This window comes from Sus scrofa, chromosome 13 (assembly GCF_054392235.1).
Source record: "Sus scrofa isolate SSC_HxYL_T2T_F1_AM1 chromosome 13, Sscrofa_HxYL_maternal_Yorkshire_Landrace_v2.0, whole genome shotgun sequence".
NCBI lineage: Eukaryota > Metazoa > Chordata > Mammalia > Artiodactyla > Suidae > Sus > Sus scrofa.
In genome coordinates, this window is record NC_139395.1 from 91,843,377 (window position 1) to 91,864,501 (window position 21,125).

At 39.7% G+C, this 21,125-nt stretch overlaps 2 protein-coding genes across 4 annotated transcripts in view; both read left to right on the forward strand.

The window, feature by feature from the left end:
- PPP2R3A (protein phosphatase 2 regulatory subunit B''alpha) overlaps positions 1-21,125 on the forward strand; it is a 200,844-nt gene that overhangs the window by 148,924 nt on the left and 30,795 nt on the right. The window lies entirely within an intron of this gene.
- Positions 1-21,125, forward strand: part of IL20RB (interleukin 20 receptor subunit beta) — a 991,209-nt gene that overhangs the window by 109,258 nt on the left and 860,826 nt on the right. The window lies entirely within an intron of this gene.

The window sequence follows — 21,125 nt, forward strand, 5'->3', positions numbered from 1 at the left end:
GAGCTGCAATGAACATGTGGGTGCATGGGTCTTTTTTAAGGAGAGTTTTGTCCATATATATGCCCAAGAGTCGGATTGCTGAGAAACATGGTAGTTCTATGTATAGATTTCTAAGGTATCTCCAAACTGTTCTCCATAGTGGCTGTACCAGTTTACATTCCCACCAACAATGCAGGAGGGTTCCCTTTTCTCCACACCCCCTCCAGCACTTGTTATTTGTGGACTTATTAAGGATGGCCATTCTGACTGGTGTGAGGTGGTATCTCATGGTAGTTTTGATTTGCATTTCTCTTATAATCAGTGATGTTGAGCATTTTTTCATGTGCTTGTTGGCCATCTGTATATCTTCCTTGGAGAACGGTCCTTCCAGGTCTCTTGCCCATTTTTCCATTGGGTGGTTGGCCTTTTTGCTGTTGCATTGTATAAGATGCTTGTATATCCTAGAGATTAAGCCCTTGTCTGTTGCATCGTTTGAAACTGTTTTCTCCCATTCTGTAAGTTGTCTTTTTGTTTTCTTTTTGGTTTCCTTTGCTGTGCAAAAGCTTCTCAGTTTGATTAGGTCCCACTGGTTTATTTTTGCTTTTATATCTGTTGCCTTGGGAGAATGACCTGAGAAAATATTCATGAGGTTTATGTCAGAGAATGTTTTGCCTGTGTTCTCTTCCAGGAGTTTGATGGGGTCTTGTCTTATATTTAAGTCTTTCAGCCATTTTGAGTTTATTTTTGTGCATGGTGTGAGGGTGTGTTCTAGTTTCACTGCTTTGCATGCAGCTGTCCAGGTTTCCCAGCAATTCTTATTGAATAGACTTTCTTTTCCCCTTTTTATGTGCTTGCCTCCGTTGTCAAAGATTAATTGACCATAAGTATCTGGGTTTATTTCTGGGTTCTCCATTCTATTCCATTGGTCGGTCTGTCTGTTTTGATACCAGTACCACACTTTTTTGATGACTGTGACTTTGTAATATTGCTTAAAGAGGGAGTTATGGAAGAGTTATGCCTCCTGCTTAGTTTTTGTTTCAAAGATTTCTTTGGCAATTCTGGGTCTTTTGTGGTTCCATATAAATTTTTGGATTGTTTGTTCTAGTTCTGTGGAAAATGTCATGGGTAATTTGATAGGTACTGCACTGAATCTGTAGAATGCTTTGGGTAGTATGGCCATTTTTTACAATATAAATTTTTCCAACCCAGGAGCTCGGAATATCTTTCCACTTCTTTACATCTTCTTTAATTTCCTTGATTAATGTTTTATACTTCTAGGCGTATTAGTCCCTTACTTCTTTGGTCAGGTGTATTCCCAAGTATTTGATTTTTTGGGGTACAATTTTTTTTTTGTCTTTTTGCCTTTTCCAGGGCTGCTCCCATGGCATATGGAGGTTCCCAGGCTAGGAGTCTATTCAGAGCTGTAGCTGCTGGCCTATGCCAGAGCCACAGCAACACGGGATCTGAGCCGCATCTGCGACCTACACCACAGCTCACAGCAAGGCCAGATCCTTAACCCACTGAGTAAGGCCAGGGATCAAACCTGCAACTTTATGGTTCCTAGTTGGATTTGTTAACCACTACACCACGATGGGAACTCCTGGGGTGCAATTTTAAAAGGTATTGTATTTTTGTATTCCTTTTCTAATATTTGTCAGTATACAAAAATGCGACTGATTTCTGAATGTTAATCTTATATCCTGCTACTTTGCTGAATTTGTTATTCAGTTCAAGTAGTTTTGGGGTTGAGTCCTTGGGGTTTTCTATGTATAGTATCATATTGTCTGCATACAGTGACACTTTTATCTCTTCTTTTCCTATTTGGGTGCCTTTTATTTCTTTTGTTTGTCTAATTGCTATGGCTAAGACTTCCAAAACTATGTTGAAAAGCAGTGGTGAGAGTGGGCATCCCTGTCTTGTTCCAGATTTGAGTGAGAAGGCTTTCAGTTTTTCCCCATTGAGTATTATATTTGCTGTGGGTTTGTCGTAAATGGCTTTGATTATGTTCAGGAATGTTCCCTCTATACCCACTTTGGCAAGAGTTTTGATCATGAATGGATGTTGGACTTTGTCAGATGCTTTTTCTGCATCTATTGAGATGATCATATGGTTTTTGACTTTTCTTTTGTTAATGTGGTGTATGATGTTGATTGATTTGCATATGTTGAACCATCCTTATGAACCCCACGTGGTCATGGAGTACGATCTTTTTGATATGTTGCTGGATTTTGTTGGCAAAGATTTTGTTGAGAATTTTTGCATCTATATTCATCAAAGATATTGGCCGATAGTTTTCTTTTTTGGTAGTATCTTTGGTTTTGGAATTAGGATGATAGTGGCGTCATAGAATGTCTTTGAGAGTGTTCCATCTTCCTCAACCTTTTGAAAAAGTTTAAGGAGAATGGACACCAGATCCTCTTTGTATGTTTGGTAGAATTTAACTGTGAAGCCATGTGGTCCTGGGCTTTTATTTGTAGGGAGTGTTTTTATGACGTATTCAATTTCACTTCTAGTGATCTGTCTGTTCACTTTGTCTGTTTCTTATTGATTCAGTTTTGGCAGGCTGTAAGATTCTAGACAGTTGTCCACTTCTTCCAAATTGTCAAATTTGTTGGCATATAGTTGTTCATAGTATTTTCTTGCAGTTTTTTTGTATTTCTGCAGTATCTGTTGTGATTTCTCCTTTTTCATTTCTAATTTTGTTTATTTGGGTTCTTTCTCTCCTCTTCTTAGTGAGTATAGCCAGGGGTTTGTCAATTGTGTTTACCTTTTCAAAGAACTAGGTCTTGGTTTTATTAATTTTGTCTATTGTTTTTTGAATCTCTATTTTATTGATTTCCTTTTTGATCTTTATAATTTCCTTCCTTCTGCTGACTTCAGGTCTTTTTTGTTCTTCTTTTTCTAATTCATTTAGGTGGTGGGTTGTCAATTTGATATCTTTCTTCTTTTTTGAGGAAGACCTGTATTGCTATGAATTTCCCTCGGAGCACTGCTTTTGTGGCATCCCATAGATTTTGAGCAGTTGTGCCTTCACTGTCATTTGTCTAGAGATATTTTTAAATTTCCTTCTTGATTTCCTCATTGACCCATTGGTTTTTTAGTAGCATGTTTTTAGTCTCCATGTAGTAGGTTTTTTCTCATTTCTTTCCCTGTGGTTGATTTCTAGTTTCATGCCATTGTGGTCAGAGAAGATACTTGAAATAATTTCTATGCTCCTAAATTTGTTGAGGTTAGCTTTGTGCCCCAATATGTGATCAATTCTTGAGAATGTTCCATGCGCACTTGAGAAGAATGCATATTCTGATTTTTTTGGATGTAGTGTCCTGAAGATGTCAATTAAGTCTAACTTTTCTTTTTTTTTTTTTTTTTGCTATTTCTTGGGCCGCTCCCATGGCATATGGAGGTTCCCAGGCTAGGGGTCCAATCAGAGCTGTAGCCACCTGGCCTACACCAGAGCCACAGCAACGTAGGATCCGAGCCACATCTGCAACCTACACCACAGCTCACGGCAATGCTGGATCCTTAACCCACTGAGCAAGGGCAGGGACCGAACCCGCAACCTCATGGTTCCTAGTCGGATTCGTTAACCACTGTGCCATGATGGGAACTCCAAGTCTAACTTTTCTATTGCTTCCTTTAGGATCTCTATTGCTTTATTGGTTTTCTGTCTAGAGGATCTGTCCATTGATGTGAGTGGGGTGTTAAAGTCTCCTACTATGATTGTATTCCCATCAACTTCTCCCATTATGTCTGTTAATATTTGTTGTATGTATTTGAGTGCTCCCATATTTGGGTCATATATGTTGATGATAGTGATATCCTCTTCTTGAATGGATCCTTTAATCATTAAATAGTGTCCTTCTTTTTCTTTTTTTATGGCTTTCATTTTAAAGTCTATTTTGTCTGATATGAGTATTGCAACTCCTGCTTTCCTGTCATGTCCATTATCATGAAATAATTTTTCCCACCCCCCTCACTTTCCATCTATATGTGTCCTTTTCCTAAGGTGAGTTTCTTGTAGGCAGCAGATTGAAGTTTTTTGCTTTTTTATCCAATCAGCCACTCTGTGTCTTTTGATTGGAGCATTCAGTCCATTCACATTTAAGGTGATAATTGATAGATGATTATTTATTGCCATTTTAAACCTCATTTTCCAGGTGATTCTGTGATTCTCCATTCTTCCTTTCTTTTTTTGGTTGGATGGTCTCCAATTATTTTCTGCTTGAGTATTTTTCTTTTCATTTTTTGTGAATGTAATGTTTGGTTTTGATTTGTGGTTGCCCTGTTGTTTAAGTATGTTAACCACTTCCTATAATTGTGTGTTTTGGCCTGATAGTCCTGTAGGTTCAAACACTTCATTACCATACTAAAATTTTAAAAAGAATCTATTTATTTCCTTACTTCCCTTGCCCACATTTTATGATTTTGATGTCTCCTTTTTTCTTTTTAATTTTATTTTGTTTTAAACATCTTCATGATTAGATCTGTATGCTGGCTTATTTGAGTGACTGCTCTCTTGATTGTGGTTTCCTCCATCCTAGTTCTTCCTCTCTTTATTTTTTTTTATTTAGAGAAGGCCTTTCAATATTTCTTTTAGAATGTGTTTTGTATTGCTGTATTCTTTTAGTTTTTGTCTGTTGGAAAAAAAATTTATTCCCCCTTCTATTTTTAAATTATATTCTTGCTGGATAGAGTATTCTAGGTTGCATAGTTTTTCCTTTCAGTGCTTTAAATATCTCTTGCCATTCCCTCCTGGCCTATAGAGTTTCTGTAGAGAAATCAGCTGATAACCTTATGGGGGTTCCCTTATAAGTAACATTCTGCTTTTCTCTTGCTGCCTTTAGGATCCTCTCTTTATCATTAACTTTTGCCATTTTCATTATAATGTATCTTGGTGTGGGTCTATTTGGGTTCAACTTGTTTGGGGCCCTTTGTGCTTCCTGAATCTTGAAATCAGTATCCTTTAGATTTGGGGAGTTTCCAACGATAATTTCTTCAAATATATTTTCCATCCCCTTATCTTTTTCTGCTCCTTCTGGAATTATGCATATTTGGCCCGCTTTACGTTATCCCATAGGTCTCTTATATTGCTTTCATATTTTTTCATTTGGTTTTATGTCTGCTGTCCTGTTTGGGTGATTTCCATTATTCTATCTTCCACATCACTAATTCGTTCTTCTGCATTATTCATTCTGGTTTTTACTGCCCTTAGCTCAGTTTGTATCTCTACAAGTGAATTTTCTAGTTTTTCTTGGCTCCTCTTTATATTTTCTAGTTCCTTTCTGAGGGAGTCTGCATCACTGTTCATATCTTCTCCTAATTCCTTCAGTATTTTCACTATCTCCCTTTTGAACTCCAAGTCTGTCAGACTGCAGAGTTCTGATTCACTGTTGACTACTTTAGGTGAGTTCTTCTGTTGGTTTCACTGGGAGTGGTTTCTGAGCTTCCTCATCTTGCTTGTTATTTTCTTTTTCTTGGTGGAGGTGTACTCCATGTGGCTGGGCAGGGTTTGCCCTGGCACTGCTGTGGAGTGTTTCCAAGAACTGGTGGTGTTGGCCAGTCTTCAAGGCAGCAGGGTGTTTCCGAGTGTGGGCGGAGCTAGCAGGGTTACTCTGAAGCAAAGGAGGACTTCCTGAGGGCAGGCGGGACTGGCAGGTCCACACCGTGATGGATGTAGACTTCCCGTGGCCAGGCAGAGCTTACTCTGGCGTTTCTAGGCTGCAGAGCTTTTCCAGGGTGCTGGTGGTGCTGGGCGCTGCTCTGCAGGAGTGCAGCACCTCCTGAGGGCAGGAGCAGCTAGCCAGGCTACTAGGAGACAAAGGGGCATTTCCCCAGAGCAGCTTGAACTGGCAGGACCGCCCTGCAATGGAGGCAGACTTCCTGTGGCCACGTGGAGCTTTTTCTGGTGTTTCTGGGCTGCAGAGCTCTTCCAGGGGGCAGGCAGTGCTGAGCAGCTGCTCCCAGGAGTGCAGCATCTCCCGAGGGTGGGAGCAGCTAGTCAGGCTGCTGGGAGACAAAAGGGCACTTCCCCGGGGCAGCCAGAACTGGCAGGACCGCCCCACAATGGAGGCAGTTTTCCCTTGGCAGGGCAGAGCTTGCTCTGGCATTTCTGGGCTGCAGGGCTCTTCCAGGGTGCTGGCAGTGCTGGGCTCTGCTCTGCGGGGGTGTAGCCCCTCCAGAGGGCAGGCAGGCCAGGGTGAGGAATGCCCCTGAGGAGGTCAGCTTTCCACGAGTGGTGAGGCCAGCCCTCCGGGATGGCAGGCAGCCTCAGGTCAGTCACGTGCACTGGGGAGGGGAAGAGGGGATGCACTGGGAAGCACTGCTATCTGCTAGCTGGTGGGCAAGCATGCTCACTGTGTCACAAGGAGTATTCTATGGTGGCCCACCCCTCCTCCTCTCCCCTTCCCAACACTGCCGGCCTTGTCTCTCCTGTGGGTCCAACTCTTCTCCCAGGTTCCTTCTGTGTGGCTTTCCACTCCCCAGCCCTTAGTGTATTGCTCCGTCCACCCGCGACACACTGCTTCCTAATCCCTCAGGCTGCCTCCACACTGCCAACCCGACCAACCGCTTCCTAGTCCCCCAGGATGTCTCTGCACCACCAACCCCAGCCTGCTCCCAGGGACTAACCTCCAGAGCCAAGGTCTCAGTTTCCAGCCTCCACCCGAACATCTTGGTTTTTGGCGACTGTGCCAGTAGTTCAAATGATCTGTTCGGCTCTCACTCTGCTTTTCAGATCTCAGACCTATGACCTGCTGCCCTCTTCTCAGCGACTGGAGATCCCTCTGACTTGGTTGATCTTTCCATTGATTAGGTGACTTTCCAAGGTGTGGGTTTGCTTTCTCTTTCACAGTTCCCTTTCGGGAGCACCCATCTGGTCCTGATTCCCCTTCTCTCACTCTCCTCTCTTCTCTTGTTTTACCCAGTTATGTCATGAGATTCTTGCCATTATTGGAAGTTTAAGTTCTTCTGCCAGCATTTAGTTGCTGTTCTTGCAAGTTGTTTAACATGTAGATGTGGTTTTTTTGTTGTGTCTGTGGGAGAGGGCAAGCGTGTCCCCCTACTCTTCTGCCATCTTGCTTCCTCTCTCATTTATTTCTTTTATGACACATTGGTTGTTTAATAGCATGTTGTTTAATCACAACGTATTTGAGAATTTTCCTGCTTTCTTCTTGTAATTAATTTCTAGTTTCATACAGTTGCAGTCAGAAGAGTCAATTTATTGACTTGTTTAATAGCCTAACATATGATCTAACTTGTGGAAAGTTTCACATGCACTTGTGAAGAATATGTATTTTTTTAGTTTTGGATAGGATGTTCAGTATGTGACTGCTAAGTTCATCTAGTCTGACATCATTTAAGGTATCATTTAATGATGTTTCCTCATTGACTTATGGTCTGAATGATCTAGTCATCAATGAAAGTGGGGTACTTAGTATCTTTCTGTTATTGTATTGCTGTCAATTTAAGTCTAGTAATATTTACTTTATATATTTAGCTGCATAAATATTTATAAATATGTCCCCCTGTTGGATTGATGTCTGTGTCATTCTGTAATGCCCTTTCTCTCTTATTACAGTCTTTTTTTAAAGTCTTTTGTCTGATTTGCATGAAACCTTTTTCCATCCCTTTACTTTCAGTCTGTGTATGTATTAACACCCAGTGAGTTTTTTGTTTTGAGGGGTTTTTTTTTGGTTTTTTTTTTTTTTTGGTTTTTGATTTTCTGGTCTTTTCTTTGTGTGTGTATGTGTCTTTTTAGGGCTGCATCCATGGAATGTGGAAGTTCCCGGCCTAGGTATCAAATTGGAGCTGTAGCCACTAGCTTACATCACAGTCACAGCAATGCCAGATCAGAGCTGCATCTGTGACCTACACCACAGCTCACAGCAATGCTGGATCCTTAACCCACCGAGCAACGCCAGGGATCAAACCCACGTCCTTATGGATGCTAGTTAGGTTCATTAACCACTGAGCTACAATGGGAACTCCAACACCCGGTGAGTTTTTTGTATGCAACATATAGATAGGTCTTGTTTTCTTATCTATTTAGCCACTCTATGTTTTTTAATTGGAAAACTTATTCCATTTACATTTAAAGTAATTGTTGATAGGTATGTACTTATTGCCATTTTGTTCACTGTTTTCTGAGTATTGTTGTAGTTCTTCTCTGTTTCTTTTTCTCATGTTCTCTTCCTTTATGGTTTGATGACTTTCATGATATGCTTAGATTCCTTTTTCTTTATATTTTGTGTATTTGCTCTAGGTTATTGCATTGTGGGTACCATCAGGCTTACATATAACAAATTATATTGAAAACACTCTATTTTAAGAGAGTGAAAGTACCTTTAGCATTGCCTGTAAGGCCAGTTTAGTGGTGATGAACCCCCTTAGTTTTGCTGTCTGGGAAAGTCTTTGTCTCTTTGTCAATGCTTGTTGAAAACTATGCCTGTTAGATACTCTTGGCTGAAATTTTTTTCTTTCAGGACCTTGAATATACCATACCACTCCCTTCTGTTCTGCAATTTTTGTGGAAAAATCAGCTCTTAGTCTTACAGAGGTTTCCTTATACAAAACTAAGTGTTTTTCTCTTGCTGCTTTTAAGAATCTCTCCTTGTCTTTAATTTTTTGGGGGACACGTTAACTATAATATGTGTTCCTTGTGGGTCTTTTTGGGTTCATCTATTTTGGAACTCTCTGGGCTCCATGGATTCAGATGTTTGTTCCTTTACCCATATTAGGGATATAGCCATTAAGTTTTCTGCTCCTTTCTCTCTTCTCCTTCTCAGACCCAGGTAATATGAATGTTGGTGTTCTTGATGTTGTCCCATAAGTCTCTTAAGCAGGCTTCACCTTTTTTTCATTCTTCTTGTTTTTGCTTCACTAATTGTGTCAGTTCTGCTACCCTGTCTTTGAGTTCACTCTTACTTTCTTTGCTTCACCTCGTCTGCTTTCAAACCCCTCTAGTGTATTTTAATTCAGTTATTATATTCTTCAGCTCTATGACTTCTATTTAGCATTTTCTTATATTTTCTATCTTTGTTGACATTTTCATTGTATTCATTCTTCTGAGTTTGAGCATTTTTATGACCCTTATTTTGAGCTCTTTATCAGGTAAATCACTTAGCTCCATTTCCATTATGATTTTTTTTTTGAGATTTTGTTCTTTAGTTTGGAACATACTCCTCTATTTATTTATTTTGCTTGACTCTGTTGGTTTCTCTGCTTTAGACAAAACAGACACCTCTCCCAGTCTTGGAAGTAGTGGACTCACGTAGGAGATGAATCTTTCAACTCAACCCTTCCCTAGCTCTTGTCTCTCAAACATTTGTGCTTGTCTAAGCATGCTATTTTATATTCGATGATTACCAATAGTTGAAGTTATGCAAAGACCTATCAGTATCCCAAAAGGGAGGATCGCAGTGAGCACCTAGATTCAGGGTGATAACAAGCCAGACTCTCAGCAGCAGCTCTTAAATTATGCTAATATATCCAGTCCTGTGGTCCCACTGGCCACCAGAGCTAAGTAATTGGGAAGTATCTCTGGACAGCAATTTAAAAAATCAGGGATGCCAGATAAGTATATAAACTCCTTTCTGGGAGATACCAGTGGGCTGAAGCGAGGCAAAATGGGAGCACAAAGATGTCATCTCTCAGCCCGGTTCCAAAAGCACCTCTGAAGGGCCCTAGATTATGAGCCAAACCTGAGGCCTGCCACTCAGGCCAATGCTACAGAAAGATTGGATGGGGGTATATTTCATTCTGCTGTTTGTGCAGTGCTTCGAGTGTGATAGCTTACCACAAACTATCTCTACAGTCATTACATTCTCATAGAACCTAGGAATGCAAGCCACCCTGGCCACCTGAGCCAGGTGATCAGTAGGTGTCCCCTGGGTGGCAGCTGCAAAAATCAGGGCTCCAGATATAAAAGCCAGGATACCAGAGTAATTTAAAAGCTCCCCTCCAGGAGTTCCCTCTGTGGCATGGTAGGTTAAGAATTCAACTGCAGTGGCTCCAGTAGCTGCAGAGGCATGAGTTCAATCCCCAGGCTGGAGCAGTGGGTTAAGAATCCAGCATTGCTGCATCTGTGGCATAGGTGGTAGCTATGGTTAGTATTCATTCCCTGGCCTGGAAACTTCCATGTGTCACAGGTGCAGCCATACATTTTAAAAAGAAAAAAAAAAAACCTCCTCTCTATAGCTCTGGAGTGCAGAGGGGATGGGAGAGTATGAAGGTTGCACACACCCTTTGAGGTCTCTGGAAGGGATTACCTTTGATCTATGTATAATTAGAATTCTACCCCTCTGAGTACAGGTGTAATGATAAGGTAATAGACTTCTTTCACAGAGAGACTGGGCTTCCAGGTGTGTTGCCCCTTGCTGTGCCCTGGAAGTGGTAGCTAAGAATTCTTTTTCCATTGGTTATGGTCCAGTGTAACCCATGAGTATATGCCATGGTGGCCACCAGAGCCAGACAATCTAGAGATGTCCCTGGAGGCAGCCACAGTAACTGAGGTGCTGGACAAGATTATAAGCTCCTTCCTGGGAGATACTGGCCAGCCAGAGTGTGGCAGAACAGGAGCTCAAAGATTGTGTCCATCAGCCCTCGTTCCTTAAGAGCTTCTCCATAGGCCTCTAGATATGTACCAAACCGGAAGCCTGCCCCCTTTCCTAGATAAGAAAATTGTCCTCTTTCACCGGAAGACTAGTAGTGTGTTTTGCTCTGTTATATGTGTTGTGCCCTGGCTATGGTAGCCTGCTGATAACTATCTCCAATTGTTACAGTCCCATGAGACCCAGGAACACAGGTCCCCCTGGCCTCTAGAGCCAGGCAATCAAGTGGCATCCCCCAGCTGGCAGCAGTAAAAACTGGAGCACTTGACATAAAATCCAGGATACCAGGTGTATGTAAAAGCTCTCCTCTGAAAGATACTGGTACTCTGTTGTAAGGCAGAGCAAGAGCACAAAATTGCTGCCCTCTGGCTGGACTAAGGCAGAGAGAGAGTATAAAGATGGCACCTGCTAGTCTCCATCCTTTGAGAGTACCCCAGAAGGCCACTAGATGTGTGTTAAATTAGTTGTGTACCCTCATGCTGAGGCTTAAAGATAAGGAAATGAGCTTCTTTAACAGAAAGTCTGGACACCTCTATAGCAGCTGCTTCTGTACTGGGTCCTGGGGTGGAACAAAGCATGTAATCCCTTTGAGCCATTTCTCACTTCACTGTAGCCTTGTAGGTCTCATGGACTCAAGCCTTGTTGGTTTTCAAAGCTATGTTTTAGAGAGAGTCTAGGTCAAGATGACAGAGAAGGAAAATCTAAGCTTACCTCCACCCATAGACATACCAAAACTACTTCATATAGAACTGTCTCTGAGAAAAACCTGAAGACTAACAAAACAGGTTTTCTACAACTACAGTTATAAAGACAGGGCCACATAAAGACAAGTAGGAGAGGCAGAGATGAAATGGGACCCAAGCTTCATGTTGGGCTTCGCAGCTCAGAGGCCTACACAGGGAAGATGAGCCACACAATATCTGGCTTTGAAAGTAAGCTGGGTTCATGACCAGAAGAGCCTAATGGCTGTAGGAAACTGAGACTCCATTCTTGAAGAGCTCACACAAACTCACTCACTCTGAGTCCAACACAAAGAGCAACATGAAAAGCACCTGGGTCATAAGAGATTTCATTGACTAATTTAGGGGCATGTACCAGAGGGGCAGGCTTCTGGTGGAACTTTCTCCAGGGATGGAAGTGCTGGTAGGCACCATTTTTGCTTTTACTCTCCTTCCTCCTAGATGGCCTGGCTCTGGCAGGCACGTTTTCTGTCACTCTACATCAATCTACCTAACACCTTGCACCAAATGCCAGCATTCCTCATAGAACTCATCCCATCCAACCTACAAACTTCAGCCAGCCCCTCCAAAACAGCTCCCATCCTTCCCCACGTGGCAAGTGGCCCCAGCCAGCACCAGTGCCCCTCAAAAGTGGCTCCTGCTAGAGGGAGTCAGCCTTGCAATACTAATGTGCCTACACCAGTCACAGCCAGGCGTCATGGATGGCAAGGCTGAAGACTAGCCACACCCACCAGGATGTCAACAGCAGTTGTGGCCAAGCCACACAGCTAGCCAGGGCAAGTACCAGCCCTGTCCACCAGTGTACTGCAGCAGTTTCAGACCAATCACAACAGGAGGACATACACAGCCCATACAGAGGATAACCCAGGATCACCTCTCTCGTGATCAGGGGTGATGGCGCCACTGGGCCCCACAGAACACCTACATAAAGCCAGTCTTTCAAGGCTGAGAGATGTACCTGATACACATAATATGTAGAAACAAACAGAGTTAGGAAAAATGAGGAGAAAAATGAATAGAGTACAAATGAAAAAAAAGATAAAACCAAAAGAAAACTAAATGAATATAAGCAATTTACCAGCTAAAGAGTTCAAAGTAATAGTCTTAAAGTTGCTCACTGAATTCTGGAGAAGAATGGATGAATTCAGTGAGAACTGCGACAAGATAGAAAATATAGAAAAGAACAAATCATGGAGTTTCTGTTGTGGCTCAGTGGGTTAAGGATCCAGCATTGCTGTGAGATGCAGTGTAGGTTGCAGACATGACTTGGATCCTGCATTGCTGTGCCTATAGCATAGTCCAGTAGCTGCAGCTCCCATTTGACCCCTAGCCCAGGAGCTTCGATATGCTGAATGTGTGGCCCTAAGAAGAAGAAGAAAAAAAAGAACAAATCAGGATTGAAGAATACAATGAGTGAAATGAAAACTACACCAGAGGGAAGTCAGCAGCAGGCTAGAGGATGCAGAGAAAGAGATTAGCAATCCAAAGGACAGGGTAGTGGAAATCACCCAATCAAAACAGCAAAAAAAAAAAAAAAAATTTAAAAAATGGGGATAGTTTAAGGGACCTCTGAGGCAGCATGAAGTATACTAACATTCATATTGCAGGGATCCCAGAAAGAGAAGAGAGGGAAAGTTTTCTCCAAAAACTATTTGAAGAAAAATGGCTGAAAACTTTTCTAACATGGCTAATGAAACAGACATCCAAGTCCAGGAAACACAGAGTCCTAAATAAGATGAACCCAAGAGACCTGTACCAAGATACACTACAATTAAAATCTCAAAAGTTAAAGAGAAAATTTTTAAGGCAACAAGGGGGAAGCAACAAAGAATTCCCACAAAGGATATCTGGAGTTCCTGTCGTGGCGCAGTGGTTAACGAATCCGACTAGGAACCATGAGGTTGTGGGTTCGATCCCTGGCCTTGCTCAGTGGGTTAAGGATCCAGTGTTGCTGTGAGCTGTGGTGTAGGTCGCACACACGGCTCAGATCCCACATTGCTGTGGCTATGGTATAGGCCAGCGGCTACAGCTCCAATTCAACCCCTAGCCTGGGAATCTCCATATGCTGTGGCAGCGGCCCAAGAAATGGCAAAAAGACAATATATACATATACATATACACACATACATATATATATGTCAGCTGATTTTTTCAGCAGAAACTGAAAAGTAGGCCAGAAGGGACATGATATTCAAAATGCTAAAGGAGGAAAATGTATGACTAAGAATACTTTACCCAGCAAGGTCATCATTCAGCATTAAAGATTAAGTGTTCCCCAGACTAGAAAAAGCTAAACTGCTTCATCACCACTAAGCCAGCTTTATAAGAAATGTTAATGGGACTTCTTCAAACGGAAAAGAGAAGGCATAACTAGAAACAAGAAAATCATGTAAGAAAAAATCTAACTGGTAAAGGCAAACGTATAGTAAAGGTCTGCTGGTCACCTATTAAGCCAGTAGCAAGGTTAAAAGACAAAAGTAGTAAAAATCCTTTATACCTAAAATAGTTAAGCAATACACAAGAAGATGTAAAATATGTCAAAAACATAAAATATTGGGGAGGGGGGAATGTAGTGCTTTTAGAATGCATTCAGACTTAAGTGGCCATCAATTTAAATAGATTGCTGTATACTAGGTTGTTAAATATGAACCTCATAGTAACCACAAACCAAAAATCTGTAACAAATACACAAAAAAATAGAAAGGAATACAACATAACACTAAAGAAAGTCATCAAATCACAAATAAAGAGAACAAAAGAAAAAACAAAAGAACTACAAAAACAACAAGAACACAAAAAGGCAATAAATACATACTTATCAATAATTACTTTAAATAATTACTAAATGCTCCAGTCAAAAGTCAAAATGTAGGAGTTCCTGCTGTGGTGCAGTGGGTTAAGTATATGGTGTTTCTGTGGCAGCATGGGTTCAGTCCCTGGTCTGGCACAGTGGATTAATGATCTGGCATTGCCTCAGCTGTGGTGTAGGTCACAGCTGTGGCTTGGATTCAGTCCCTGGCCTGGGAACTTCCATATGCTGTGTATGTTTGAAAAAGGAAAAAAAAGACAAAGCTTAGCTGAATGTATGTAAAAACAAGACCCATTTATATGCTACATCCAAGACTCACACAGAATGAAAGTGAAGGAGTAGAAAAAGATATTTCATGCAAATATAAACAAAAAGAAAGCTAGGGTAGCAATACTATTATCAGGTAAAATAGACTTGAAAGCAAAGACTGTATCATGAGACAAAGAAGGGCATTACATAATGATAACGGGGTCAGACAGCAAGATATAACATTTTAAAATATCTGTGCACTCAACACAGAAGCACCTAAATACATAAATATTAACATAAAGACAGAAACTTATATAGTAATGGGAAACTTTAATATCTCACTTACATCAATGGATAGAGCATTCAGACAAAAAAAAAAAAAAAACCAATATGGAAATATTGCCCTTAAATGACACCATGAAAACCAGATAGGCCTTGCTGCAGGTGTGGCCCTAAAAAGACAGGGAGACCAAAAAAAAAAAAAAAAAAAAAAACACACAACAGATAGACTTAACAAATATTAACAGAACATTCCATCCAAAAAACAGCAGGAATACACATTCTTTTCAAGTGCACATGTAATATACTTCAGGTAGATCACAGCATAGGCCACAAAATAAGTCTCAATAAATTTAGAAAGATTCAAATCATATCTAGCACCTTTTCTGAAATGAGAAATCAACTACAAGAAGGAAACTGGGAAAAACACAAAAACATAGAAGCCAAACAACATGTTTCTAAACAAGTAATGGGTCAATAAAAAAAGAGGAAATCAAAAAATACCTTGAGACAAATGAAAGTGGAAACACAGTTGTTCCAAAATCTGTGAAGCACAGCAAAAACAATTCTAAGAAGGAAGTTTATAACACTACAGATGCAGGGGGAAGGAGTAGGATGGACTGGGAATCTGGGGTTAATAGATGCAAACTATTGCATTTGGAATGGATGGACAATGAGATTCTGCTGTATAGCACTGGAAACTATATCAAGTCACTTGTGATGGAGCATGATGGAGGATAATGTGAGAAAAAGAATGTATATGTGTGTAGTGTGTGTGAGAGAAAGAGACTGGGTCACTTTGCTGTACAGTAGAAAACTGACAGAACATTGTAAACCTGCTATAATGGAAAAAATAAAAAATCATTTTACCCAAAGAACCAACAATACCCAAAGTTAGTAGAAGGAAGTAACAGAGATCAGAATAGGAATAAATGAAATAGACAGTGGGAGGGAGATCAATGAAATGAACTAAGTGAAAGAGAAGTTACTACTGACACAACAGAAATACAAAGGATCTTAGTAAACAGTTATTTGCCAACAAATTGAATATCCTAGAAGAAACAGATAAATTCCTAGAAACATGCCACTTTCCAGGAGTTCATCAGGAAGAAGCAGAAAATCTGAACAGATTACCAATAATGAAACTGAATCAGTAATTAAAAAAAAAAAGCAAACCTCCCAGCAAACATGTGCAGGACCAGACAACTTCACAGATAAATTCTAACTTCTAAATTCTAAACTTAAGGAAGAGTTAAGATCTATCCCTCTCAAACTATTCCAAAAAATTGAAGAGGAAGGAACAATTCTAAATTCATTCTATAGAAGATTGACAGAACATTGTAAACCAGCTATAATGGAAAAAATAAAAATCATTATAAAAAAGAAAAATAGGAAGTTTAAAAAATAAATTCATTCTCTGAGGTCAGCATTATACTGATAACAAAACCAAGTAAAAGATACTTCATAAAAAATTACAAGCCAATATCACTGATGAACATAGATGGAAAATCCTTAACAAAATGTTAGCAAATTCACTGCAACAATGTAGTAGAAGAAAAAAAAAACAATGTAGAATAATACACTATTATCAAGCGTATTCCACAAGGATGGTTCTATATGCACAAATCAGTCAACATGATACACTACATTAACAAAGTGAAGGATCAAAATCACATGATCAACTGAATAGATACAGGAAAGATATTTGACAAAACTCAATATCCAGTTTTGATAAAAACTCTTAGCAGAGTGAGCATATTATGTATCAACATAATGAAGGCCACATGTGACAAACCCACAGCTAAGAAAATACTCAACAGTGAAAAGCTAGATACTTTTACTCTAAGATCAGGAATAAGAAAAGGATGACCACTGTTGACACTTATTCAACATAGTATTGAAAGTCCCAGCCATAGCAATCACACAAGAAAAAGAAATTAAAAGCATCCACATTGGAAAGAAAGTAGTAAAACTGTCAACTATTTGCAGATGACATAAAAAAACTCTGAAGATGCTACCAAAAATTATTAGAACTAATAAATAAATTCAGTTTCAGGATATGAAATTATAAATATGTTGCATTTTTATATACTAATAGTGAACTATCCGAAAGAGAAATTAAGAACACAATCCAATTTACAATTATATACAAAAGAATCAAATACCCAGGAATAAATTTTACCAAGAAAACTGTCAAACATTAATGAAAGAAATTGAAGACAATAGAAGTAAATAGAAAGATGTACAATTCTCATGGATTAGAAGAATATTGTTAAAAATGTCCACACTATCCAACTCAATCTATAGATTCAGTGTAATCCCTATCAAAGTACCAGTGGAATGTTTCACAGAATTGGAACAAGTAATCCTAAAATATGTATGGAGCCACAAGAGATTGTGAATAACCAAAGCAATTAATAAAGAAGAACAGGAGTTCTTGCTGTGGCTCAGCAGGAATGAACCCAACTAGTAATCCACGAGGATGTGGGCTCAATCCCTGGCCTCACTTAGTGGGTTAAGGATCTGGCATTGCTGTGAGCTGTGGTGTAGGTTGCAGATATGGCTTGGATCTGGCATTGCTGTGAGCTGTGGTGTAGGTCACAGACAAATCTCAGATCCCGCATGGCTGTGGCTGTGGTGTAGGCTGGCAGCTGCAGCTCTGATTCGACCCCTAGCCTGGGAACTTCCATATGCCACAGGTGCAGCCCTAAAAAGACAGAAAGGGGAATGAAGCTTGGAGTTCCCTGCTGACTTGGCAGGTTAAGGATCCAGCATTGTCATTGCTATTGTTTGGGTCACTGCTATGGCGCAGGTTTGATCCCTGGCCTGGAACTCCTGCATGCCACAGGCATGGCCAAAAAAAAAAAAAAAAAAAAAAAAAAAAAAGAAGAAAAAGCTGGAGGTCTCATTCACCCTGATTTCAAATTATGCTACAAAACTGTAGTAATCAAAACTGTATGTTCCTGACACAAAATAGACAGAGATCAACACAACAGAAGAGATAGAGAGCCCAGGATTAAACCCTCTCTTATCTGGTCAATTAATGTACAACAATGGAGCCAAGAATATACAATGGAAAAAAGACAGTCTTTTCAATAAATGATATTGGGAAAACTGGACCACTTTCTTATGTCATATGCAAAATGTAAACTCTAAATGGATTAAAGACTTAAATGTGAAACTATACTCCAATAAATTAAAAAAAAAAAAAACAAAAAAACATGAGACCTGAAACCATAGAACTCCTAGAAGAAAACACAGCCTGTATTGTTTTTATTTTTTTTTTTGGACCTATCTCAGGCAAGGGGAACAAAAACAAAAATAAACAAATGAGACTACATCAATCTAAAAATATTCTGCACAGCAAAGGAAACCATCAATAAAACATAAAGGCAATTTGAATAGGAATAAATATTTATAGATGATATATCTCACAAGTGGTTAATATCCAAAATTTTATTTTTAAAAACTCACACAACTCAATATCAAAAAACCAAACAGGAGTTCCCGTTGTGGCACAGTGGTTAACGAATCTGACTGGGAACCATGAGGTTGCGGGTTCGGTCCCTGCCCTTGCTCAGTGGGTTAACGATCCGGCGTTGCCGTGAGCTGTGGTGTAGGTTGCAGACACGGCTCGGATCCCAAATTGATGTGGCTCTGGCGTAGGCTGGCGGCTACAGCTCTGATTAGACCCCTAGCCTGGGAACCTCCATATGCCATGGGAGCGGCCCAAAGAAATAGCAAAAAAAAAAAAGCCAAAAAGCCAAAAAAAAAAAAAAAAACGAAAACAATCTGATTTTAAAATGGGCAGAGGACCTGAATAAACATTTTTTCCAAGGAAGACCAGCAAATGGTCAATAGACACATGAAATAGTGCTCAACACCACTTATTATCAGGGAAATGGCAAATCTAAACCACAATGAGATATCACCACACCTTTCAGAATGGCTGTTATCAAAAAGACAACAAATAACAAGGATGTAGAGAAAAGAGAACCCTTATTTACTGTTGCTGGGAATGTTAATTAGTGCAGCCACTAGGAAAACAGTGTAGAGGTCCCTCAAAAAATTAAAAATAGGAGTTCTCGTCTTGGTGCAGTGGTTAACGAATCCGACTAGGAACCATGAGGTTGCGGGTTCAATCCCCGCCCTTGCTCAGTGGGTTAACGATCTGGCGTTGCCGTGAGCTGTGGTGTAGGTCGCAGACCTGGCTCGGACCCTGCTTTGCTGTGGCTCTGGCATAGGCTGGCAGCTATAGCTCCGATTCAACCCCTAGCCTGGGAACCTCCATATGCCGCGAGAGCGGCCCATGAAATAGCAAAAAGACAAAAAAAAAAAAAATTAAAAATAGAACTATGTGATCACTTATGGGTATTTATCCAGAGAAAACAAAAACACTAATTTGAAAAGATATATGCACTCCAGTGTTCTCTGGAGCATTAATCACAATAATCAACACATGGAAGCAGCCTAAATGCCCATCAATAGATAAATGGATAAAGATGATGGAATTTTACTTGGCTATTAAAAAATGAAATCTTACCATTTGAAACAATGTGGATGGATTTTAAGGGATTGTGCTAAGTGAAATAAGTCAGGCAGAGAAAGACAAACATCACATGATTTCATTTATATGTGGAATTTAAAAACAAAATAATACAAAGTAGAAACATACCAATACAGAGAACACAGTGATAGTCAACATAGGGTAATGGGGTAGTTGGGCCAAATAGATGAAGGGAATGGAGAAATACAGACTTCCAGGTATAAAATAAGATGTGATATATAGCAAAGGGAATATAGTCAATCATACGCTAATAGCTTGTATGGTGACAGATGTTACTGAACATACTGTGGTAATCAATTGATAATGTGTATAAATGTCAAATCACTATATTGTACACCTGAAACAAATACAACATTGTTGTGTCAACTACACTTCAATTTTTTAAAAGGGGAAAAAAAACAAGATTTGAAGGGAGTTGTCTCCCAGTTGCAAGTCTTAAAAGTTGGGGTGCACAATGCGGGGTTAAAACTCTTTGCTCCTAAGGGAGACACTTTGGATATTGAGTTTCCTCCTAATTATGGGTCACTCTGCACCAGTTGAGGTTTACAGCAAGATTGTCTCAGCATCTCCTACCCGCTTAAGTGTGGATTTTTCTCATTTGCCCAATGTGTAGGAATTGCTGAGCTAGTTTTTAGGGTTTTTTCCCAGAAGAAATTGGTCCACATTTAGCTATAGATTCAGTGTGCCTATGGGAGGAGGTGAGTTCAGGATCCTCCTATTTGCCTGTCTTGAACCAAAACTTTGAAATCAGTCTCTTGAAGAGTTATCTATACTCCCTTGTTCATTACAGCATTATTCATAATAGCCAAAATATGAAATCAACCTAAATGTCTCTCAGAGAATAACTGGATAAAGAAAATGTGTATGCAGACATACAAAGTGGAATATTATTCAGCCTTTAAAAGGAGGAAATCTTGTTATTTGCAACATGGATGAACCTGGAAAACATTTTGCTAAGTGGAATAAGCCAGGCATAGAAAAACATACAGTGCATGATCTTATATGGAAATCAGAAAAAAAAAGTCAAACTTAAAGAAAGAACAGAATGATGGTTATCAGGGGCTGAGGGTCTGCGGGAAATGGGGAAACGCTGATCAAAAGGTACAAAGCTGATGTTATATAGGATGAATAAATCTAGAGATCTGATGTACAATATGGCCTGCATGTTTAATACATTTATTAAATCCTGGAAATTTACCTAAGAGAGTAGATTTCAGTCCTCTCATCCCATCCCCAAAAGAAAGTAACATTGTGAGGATATGATATGTACTAGCTTTACTATAGTAATCATTTCACTATGTATATTGCAATATTTTGTTATATATCTTTTAAATGTTTTTAAAATTTTAAAATTAGCTACAGTAAAAAAAATAAAAATTTAATGATTTAAATCAAATGTTATTTTAATAGGTAATCAATATAAAAGTATTGCTAAGATGTTTTACTGATTTTTCTTTCCAGGTCTTCAAAATCTGTTGTGTATTTGCACTTAAAGACATTTAAAATTGGACTAGCCACATATGGCTAGTGGCCACCATACTGGACTATGCAGATTTGAATAACAAGAATTCTAGAAAAAGAGAATGGATAAGGGGGAAAAGAAGCAGGGAAGAAATAAACTAAGAAAATATCAAAGAACTAAAGAATACTAGTTCTGAAATTGAGCAGGCTATGAGCCCAGCAAATTAAGAGAATTAGACCCAGACGAAAGCACTTCATCATGTTATTTCAAAACGCTAGGGACTCAGAAACGTTTATAGGCTTCAGAGGAGAAAAAACCTCAAAAACAGGTTACAGTCAAAGCATCAGTGGCTTTAGACTTCTCAACAACAATGGATAAATGGAAGACAGTGGATCAGTGCCTTTAAAGTTCTGAAGGGGAACCACCAAGCTAT